This window comes from Electrophorus electricus, chromosome 10, assembly GCF_013358815.1.
Source record: "Electrophorus electricus isolate fEleEle1 chromosome 10, fEleEle1.pri, whole genome shotgun sequence".
Lineage (NCBI taxonomy): Eukaryota > Metazoa > Chordata > Actinopteri > Gymnotiformes > Gymnotidae > Electrophorus > Electrophorus electricus.
The window spans coordinates 22,657,146-22,666,841 of record NC_049544.1 but is presented as its reverse complement, the minus strand read 5'-3'; positions in this window follow the sequence as shown (position 1 = coordinate 22,666,841).

Here is a 9,696-nt window from a genome sequence, read left to right as displayed (position 1 = left end):
ATGGGAGAATGACATTTTCTCCACTGAAAGATTGTGAGGTTGTCAACACAGTGCAAAATATACTGTCAGTGAATTCCAACATGGAACCACTTTTGTTCCTTCCATAAAAAAAGATGATGGTACTGTTTCATTGTATCATCCCTGAACAAACACCAGCCAGGCCTGGATTTCAATTTGTCTCAGAGTCACAGACTTTTATTATCAGTGAATGCAAATCCTAATAATTCCAAAAATGAGACAATGATTTGCTGTGATGTGTCCACACAGGCATTCATTCCTCCTTCACTGCAATAAATGATCTGAATCTAAATCCACAGGTTTTGTAGGTGGTAATTCTGCAGATAGACAGAAAGCTTTAACATATTAACTGGGAATCCATCATACTTCAGTAGAGAGGTGTTTGTTTGGCTATATGCACACAGTGTTTAATCAAATATGTCCTGCGAACAGGAGCACTGGAGACAACTGATCTCTGTGGGTTCTGTGAGCTGATCTCTGTGTGTTTTGTGAGCTGATCTCTGTGGGTTCTGTGAGCTGATCTCTGTGGGTTCTGTGAGCTGATTTCTGTGGGTTCTGTGAGCTGATCTCTGTGGGTTCTGTGAGCTGATCTCTGTGTGTTCTGTGAGCTGATCTCTATATATTTTGTGAGCTGATCTCTGTGTGTTTTGTGGGCTGATCTCTGTGTGTTTTGTGGGCTGATCTCTGTATGTTTTGTGAGCTGATTTCTGTGTGTTCTGTGAGCTGATCTCTGTGGGTTCTGTGAGCTGATCTCTGTGGGTTCTGTGAGCTGATCTCTGTGGGTTCTGTGAGCTGATCTCTGTGTGTTTTGTGAGCTGATCTCTGTGTGTTTTGTAGGCTGATCTCTGTGTGTTCTGTGAGCTGATCTCTGTGGGTTCTGTGAGCTGATCTCTGTGGGTTCTGTGAGCTGATCTCTGTGTGTTTTGTGGGCTGATCTCTGTGTGTTCTGTTCTGATCTCTCCAGAATAGGCAGGGCTGGTGACATTGCTGGTGACTTCTGCTACTTGCACAAAATGTACCAATCTTTTTTTTTTGTTTGACTTTTTATTACTGAAAAGAAACATTATATTTTGATTATATTGATATGCTATTAATTGTTCTGGATTATAAAATACACACATATGCACAAATGACAGGCAAAGATACTAAATTTCACACACATGAAAATGGCTGCAGCTGTCACACCCACAGATTAAAAGATAATGACCCAGAAAGGTACTCTAAAACCTTGAAAAAGGCAATCGTTAAAAACCCCTCAGACAGAGCTATCCATATTTATGAATTATGTAAAAGTGCCCCCTGAGTCAAGGTGTGTGTGTGTGTGTGTGTGTGTGTGTGTTTTGGGGGGGGTCCAAGGGCAAAATGGGAATTAGCACCAGAGGGCCCCAGTTTGTGTGTGTGTGGGGGGGGGGGGGGGGGGGGGGGTGCAGTTAATAACCTCCCAGACAAAAATGGCGAACTCTCAGGTCCATGAATATTTATGTTCTAATTAGAGGCAGTGAGTGATTTTCTGTGTCTCACTCATGACACCTATTACTGTAAAGCACACAGTCCCCACTGAGACATGTGACTAAGACAAAGTACTGCTGTGTTTTGTTGTTGTTGTTTTTTGTTTTAAAACTACGCGTGCCAGTGTCATCCCCAACCAAGGCCCACGGCGGGGAAATCGGAATTGGCGGATACTGACTTCTTTTAACATTCCATATTGCGGCCTACAGTAAATGTCAGATGCTATGTTTGCAGCAGGAGGAAATACCACTGATTTGTAAACCGTGACAGAAAGTCACACAACCATTAGCTACTGTTTACAGTGCTCTGAAAAACAGAAACAGATGTTATTTATTAATCCAGACCCTTTGGCTATGACTCATCTGCTTGGACACATGGCCTAAATAAATGCTTCTGTGTTTTCTAAATATGTCATACGTTACCCAGAATCGTCCATTTGCACAACCTGTAACTTTCCGTTACTCAGAGTCATCCGTTACTCAGTCCATTACTTTCGCGCATGAACCCCTAGAGGCATTTTGCCTTTAGATGAGCATCATGATAATCATTCTGTTTAGTGGCGTTACACATCTGACAGTCATTACATACTCATTTTCACGTTTAGTTCAAAGTTCAAAATGGCTTTATTGTCATTTCAGCTATATACAAGTACACAGCAAAACGTAACAATGTTCCACCAGGACCATGGTGCAACACATAACAAGTGCAACAGACAGCACACTACATGAGTGCAAACAATACAATTCAGTGCAATAATACCATACAATAAATACAATACACAATGAGCAGACAGTGCATTTATTTTGACCAGTACACAGTACTGGGAATATGTAACATGGGTTTGTACATAGGACTCAGTGACATGCTATACTGAACACAGCAGTTATCGGTAGCAGCCAGAAACAGTTCAGTATACAGTACTGATTTGGTATAGTACTCTAGTAGCAAGTAGGTAGAATGTGCAAGACTGCCACAGGAGTGCAAGTTCGACTTCAGCAATTTGTCTGATACAAACACTGTGTGTGTGTGTGTGTGTGTGTGTGTGTGTGTGTGTGTGTGTGTGTGTGTGTGTGTGTGTGTGTGTGTGTGTGTGTGTGTGTGTGTGTGTGTGTGTATAGAAGTGTCCATTTGTTTGGAATCGGAATTAACCAGAGTTGAGGAGTCTGATGGCTTCTGGGAAAAGCGGTTGCACAGTTTAGAGGTGAGGGACTAGATGCTGCGCTACCTTTTTCAGTGTTTAGAAACCCTGAAAGACTTTTAAACAGAATTTAGTCAATATAATCCACTCAGTACAAACTAAAAGTCCCTTCCAAAATTTTCCTTCCATGCCCTTATGCAGAGTAAAATCAAGACTGCTATCGATTTTAAACAGGCCTTCTCTGTAGACAGCCTCAGCCGGATCGGCAGACTGCGTGCATGTCTTTGCTCTGAGCTGCAGGGCAGGTTTATTAGTGAGGGTGGTGTGCTGAACATGAGTGAGGGCCACAGAATGCCATACAGGAGCCTACAGCCAGACATAAATCAGCCCCAGTAAAACTACCGTGAGTAGGGACTTACTCTGAGTGTGGAAACTCTAAGTGGGTAACACTGAGCCCTAAGTAACTGTCCTTTTAATCCTGCAGCTGCAAGTTTCCACATGCATGCTGAGTTAATCCCCGGGTCGTGGGGGCACATCCCGCCTGTGCAGGGGGGTTAGGGTTGGGATTAAATCAGATTGCTCATTTCTTTATGAAATGTCGGTGGATTTAAGAAGAAGAACCCAAGAGCAGTTAAGTGCTCGGCACTGATGAGGTCAGACTGGGACACACAGGCCCCCTAGTCTTACAACCTTTCACTGCATTAGACTTCAGCGCCCTGACAGAATTCTGGAATCTTGTAGTCTTTCTGTATGTATTGGTGAGTTACAGGCTAAGATCCAGTGAAAAGTCCAGTTAATGTTATGGTCAGGAATCAGGACGTTGACCCAATAAATGAAACATTTATACGCTCATTTGCAGTTGAAATACTTTATTAAATGTAAATACGCAATAAAGATTCAAGAGAGATAACTAAACTAGAGACTAAACTAGAGAGCTCAACTGTTTAGAGCGTAACAGTTGAATTTTGTTATAGTGTTAAGAGTGTGACACATTTTAAGCCTGTTATAGAGTGTTACAGAGTGTTACACAGTTTAGGTCTGTTATAGAGTGTTACAGAGCGTTTAAGCCTGTTATAGAGTGTTACAGAGCATAACACAGTTTAGGTCTGTTATAGAGTGTTACAGAGCGTTTAAGCCTGTTATAGAGTGTTACAGAGCATAACACAGTTTAGGTCTGTTATAGAGTGTTACAGAGCGTTTAAGCCTGTTATAGAGTGTTACAGAGCATAACACAGTTTAGGTCTGTTATAGAGTGTTACAGAGTGTTTAAGCCTGTTATAGATTGTTACAGAACATAACACAGTTTAGGTCTGTTATAGAGTGTTACAGAGCGTTTAAGCCTGTTATAGAGTGTTACAGAGTATAACACAGTTTAGGTCTGTTATAGAGTGTTACAGAGCATTTAAGCCTGTTATAGAGTGTTACAGAGTATAACACAGTTTAGGTCTGTTATAGAGTGTTACAGAGCATTTAAGCCTGTTATAGAGTGTTACAGAGTATAACACAGTTTAGGTCTGTGTTACAGTGTTGAGTAGAAATATTTTGTGTGTCTTTGTAATGGAAGAGTGGGGTTATCTCTAATGGTGCCTGCACATCTCTCGCGTGCTTTTACAGAAACAGTATCTTTCCATGCTCAGTTCACCAACTGTTACTCGGGGCTTCACATTACCGGTTTGACAGATGTTTCTCCGATTAACGAGTGCAGGCTAGTGGGGCTCATGACAGGAGAGTGAGGTGAAGAGAAGAGCTTCTGCAGGCAGCTCATTCAAACTTAATTCAACTCTGATCCCATTACGCTTCAACATTTTCAGGACACAGGTCTGAACCAGGGCCCACTTAAATGTGACGGGCGGGTGGGATAGGGCACCGAGCGCGACTCTGAGACCAGACTCGGGGGGCCGGGGTGGGCGGCCTGGTGTTGGCCTGGCGATAGGTGGGGGGGGTTGTTTAGCTGAGCTGGACAGGATGTTTGTTTAAGGGGTTGTCATGGCTTCAACCTGATTGTGTCAGCACTCATCTCCGTGCAACATTTCTGTTTAACGGACTGTTCGGAAAAGCTAACAGGAAGGGGGGTTAGGCATGCCACAGGGATGGTGTGCTGAGGGAAACAGGGTGTGTGAACTTTATTTTCAAAGTTATCAAAAATAAGCTACTTGAATATTTTTGTTTGTGCATACGTAACAGCAATGCTCATTGTTGCAGCGGCTGAACATATGCATATGTCAACCGGCAGTAGCCTGCGGTCCTGCTCGCTTAGCAACACCTAACGTGACCCCTAACAACCGCCTTGGCAACAGGAAAACCAGGTGTTCCTACAAGTGTAAATCTTTTACACGGCCTGCCGGAGAAATATGAATTTTAATAAGTCCCTCCAGGAGCAGGCCGGAGTGCAGGGCTATGGAAGGGAACAGCCAGGTGCTTCTCTGGCAGTCACAGGCATGTTGAAGGAAACCATCCACCTTCATGCACGCACGTCAGCGCTTTTACACACTTTTACGCGCAGACACGCTAGTGTGAGACAAGGAGCAAACCAACTGGCAGTACCAATCCTCCTTCCATTCCTCCTTCATACTCTCAGGTCCGCACACATGCTGCTCTTGTGGAGGATGCCTATTAGCTTCTCCTTCCCGGTGAACATTCCCAACTCCAAAACGGGATTTGGGGAACGCATTAAACACCCCCAAACCGGGTGCGCATTCCACATCCCAATTTTCTAAACATTCCGGAGAGCGTGTTTAACTCTTCCCAATAGGGAGAAAAGCAATCGCAGTCTGAAAACTGATATGTGTTAGCACCAGAGGAAGAGCCTTGTTGAGACTGAACAGAGATCGTGCATTCTGTGCCGGTCCTACAAACAGTACCGAGCTGCTTTTCCTAAGCTCTTCAAATATTTATGTGGAGATCAATACTCAACAAGCTCCTTGGAGTGGAGACGGGAGGAAGCGCCAGCTTTATAAATTCTGCGGACTACTCGACCAGAAAACGGACGGGAAAAAAAAACGCATGACTTCCTTAAGAGGGAGAAACTTACACAGAAACAATTGCCTGTCCAGTCGCATGGTTGTCGTCATTAGATGTAGTTCGCATGAACCTAATGATGAAAAGGAACTCGTTGAAAAGTGATGCTTTACAGCAAAGAGCCTAATTAGACACCGTCCACTTCACACTTGTGGAGTTGTTATATTACCGAACTTTTGAAAGCCTACTCTATCAATTTTCAGACTGTTACACATCAGTGACATTTCTAACAAGAGATACTGCAATCCCATCACTAATAGGGTCAGGCACTTTTTAAAACTTGTGATTTATTACCATGTATCGGTTTAAGGCAGCGCTGCTGTACAGTAGCTCCCCCTTGTGGACAATACTTGAACAAAAAAAGATATGTGTACTTAAGGACTGAAGAATGACTCAACAAACAAGGCTATATTACTATGATTTATCATTCCACTATATTCATGTTTACACAACTAAAATTTCAGGAGCTAAAGAGTCTAACGTTCGACGAGTTCGTTTTGATGAACTTTAGCTAAAGTTATTACAGGACACAGTGTCAGTTGGAAGGCTGTTATTTGATTCCAATTCTCTGCCTTACTGGTTTATGGTCACAAGATATTGGATCTGGCAGTCTGTGATGTGCTGCATTAGAGCGGGTCTGGTTCAGGCAGAACCACTCTGTACGGGGAGTGTAGGTAAGCCTGGTGTGGTCCTCTGTGCTGTGATACCGTGGCTGTCAGTCCTAGTGGGTCCGAACCCCTCAAATCAACTCAAGAGTTCTCGAACCCTTTGTGAGCCTTTGTTGAGCCCTTCGTGAGCCAAGGCTGGTGGGGCAGAGCTGAGAGAGTCCAAAAACACGCTGTGCCCAAAGACCCTACGGATTCTGAGGAGTCAATTATAGGAGTCAGAGCCACAGACAGAGGGAAGTAACTTTCACTTTAATCCTGCAGCAGTCAAATGGTACCAAACAATGGAGCGTTTAACTTGCTTTTTTGCTTGGCTAAGCACTGAGCCTCAATTCTACATTAGAAACCAAGCGTCCATATTCCAAACATATCAAGTACCATACGCTTGGCTACATAAAATATATAGCGGAAGACTGGAATTGCTGGTATTTCCTTGGCAAGCTGCCCACATGCGTGTACAAGTGGGTCACATGGCGCCCCCATCACGTCGGCCCCTGTGCAGTGAAACGTGGCTGAAGGCTTTGGGGAAGAGGTGAGCAGGTCTCCGCTGGCTCTCCTGAGGCGCAGGAGTGACCGAGGGGCACTGATCCTAATGACCAGGCTGCCGTCCGCTCCGCTCCGGGAAATGCACGTCACCTGGCTCCGAGTCCAAGCCAGCAGAAGATTCCTACCAAACTGACAGGGATACGTCAAACCAATCCCTCTGGAAAAAAAACCCACGAAAACAAGGGTGTGACAAAATGCATTTAGAAATGAGTTCTAGCTCGGTCTGAGTTTAAACAGTCCTCACCAGCAGGCTGTGGAATAGGGAGGCAGACAGCAGAGAGTGTCTCCCCAGTGTGAGAAGAAAATTGATCCATTTCTGCTTGTTGTATTGTAATGATTGAGCTCTGGGGTAATAGAGCACCTGTACTTAGGTGTGGCACACTGTATGCACTGTGCATGAGAACACTGCCATGTACACAGCAGATTCAGTGAGACATGCTGATTTGAAGGGAGAATTCCTCTCTTTCTTAACATGCTTTTCATCACTGTGTGAGAATCCAAAGCAAAATAGCTGTGCTGAGACCATGTGAAAAGCAGGACACACCTTTGTTTATTTATAAATTGGGGACACACCTTTCTTTGTTTGTTAATAAATTGAGATTTGAGTTAGGCATTGAAAACAGGTCCCACAATCAACAAAGAAGATCACTACTTCTGAGTATCACTGCAGGGTAGCAGCTCAGCACAACTATTGAACTTTGCAAGGATTTACAATCCCAGAATACTCTCCAACTCATACCAGTCCTGCCTGCTTCATCCCATAGTCTGATCTGTGTGGTGTCCCATCCTTGATTTTATTTTTTTGTGCGTGCTTGTATGTGTCTGTCTGCCTGTGTGTGTGTCTTTCGCCTGCTTCTGTGAAGCAGCCGTGTGTTGAGCGGCGAGACACACGGTGCGACCAGGCCGTAACAGAGCCGTGTCTATGGCTGCACCTGTGTTTGGCTGCTGCCCCACTGATGGCAGGGTTAATGGGGGTTAATGTAATGATCGCTCCCCCTCCCTGCTCTCCGTTCAGCGGCAGCTGTGCACGATCAAGCTAAGAAAACGCGTGCACACGCAAGCCATTTAGAGGGCGGCAACCCAACAAAGTAAGCTTTTAATATAAGGAGAACCAGAGAGGCGTGTAATTGCCTGTGAATGTAAAAGGGAGTGTAGATGTGTGTTTACGTGAGTATGTTTGTGTGTGTGTGTGTGAGAGAGAGAGAGAGAGAGAAATAATGAAAAAAGAGAATTTCTGCACGTGTTTTTTTTAAAAGGTTGATACACTTTACTTTTGTGTGTGTGCGTGCTGAATTATGGGAACTTGTGTGCAGCATGTTGTGCTGCGGTGCTTTCGGGGAGTCTGGCCTGGACTCATGACTCAGAATTAGAGACGGCGGTGAGATGGTGAAGTGGGCCCACAGACTTGTTTTATTCTGGTTGGTTGGCGTGCAGGCAGTTTGGTTAGCCTGTTTACACAGAGTTCCCGTCTTAACCCGTGGCGCGTGCACACTGGGCCTTGCTGTAAACACAAGACCTTCATATTCTTCATAATCTGCTCTTCCAATAAAAGTGGAAACTCAAGGAGCAGGCGTCTTACATCAGGGCTCTCACTACTCAACCTAGCAATTTGTAAGGAGCTTAGACAAAAAAAAAAAAAATCCCACAACCTGCGGGTTCGAATATCTCAAAAGAAAACTATTAAATATCACTGATTTCTGGTGTCCCTGTGCGTGTGAACTATGTCCCCAGCCTATGATGCAAAGAAGATATGTCAGCTTCAAGACAAAGGTGCCCAGAGGTTTACCCAAAGCCCTTTGCATTAAAGCGTGCCACACAGACCAGGAGAGTGATCAGCAGTTGTTTGAGACCCTGAGAGGCAAATTGTTCGATGAAAAGTTTCCTGATTCGAAACTAACAATGAGGTGTCGCAATCTGTCATGGTGGGTCGAGCTGTACAGTCTGTCCTAATTCAGACTTGAAAAAGAAAGAAAGAACGAACACCATTTAGAAAGATTTGTATGTAAAAGTTTCGTCCCGCTAGCTTTGCCAAATAAAACGCCACGGGTCTGAGTAGAACGATTACAGAAAAGAATCCAAAATGAAAAATAATAACACAGGATTTAAATAGCGGGACTAAGAATATCCAGTGGGGAAACTGGATCTTTCACCATAGGAGAGACATGTCATTTTAAATGGAGACTTCCTTGGCCTCGATGGGTAATTATAGCTCTCAAACAGACAAAATGAAATGAAATGATAGAATACCAACTAACCCTGTCAAACAAGAGAGAGAAAGACTCTTACTCCATTTAGAGTGAGACATATGTGAGCTGCCATTTTTAGACCATGCAGGAAACACGCGACTGTGTGGAAACACATGACGGTGTGTGTCCTGGCACCTATGCAGGACTAAACGCTGGGCGTGTCTGAACAGGACATCTGTGTCATTTCACTTCACTACGTTCTCTTGATGTAGCTTTTTCTGTTGTTGTTGTTGTTGTTGTTGTTATTTTGAATATAATTATTAGCATTAGTCAGTTGTTTTTTCCGTCATCGTAGGGAAGATGCAGGCACGGTGACATGGAGGATCGACAGCCAGGAAAAAAAACATTCCCAGTGCCGCCGATCAGATTCGGAGCTGGACACTCTCTAATCTCCGGTCGTGAGGGATGTCACATCAGAGTGGGGCCTTAACCAGGTTAGCGAAATGGGACAGATGTGGTCAGGAAGGCCACGTGTTCCGGGACAGGGAGGAGCACCCATGGCAGACCAGCATCAAGCTTTGATGGGATCGTGGAGATAAATCTTCCGCCGTGTCTG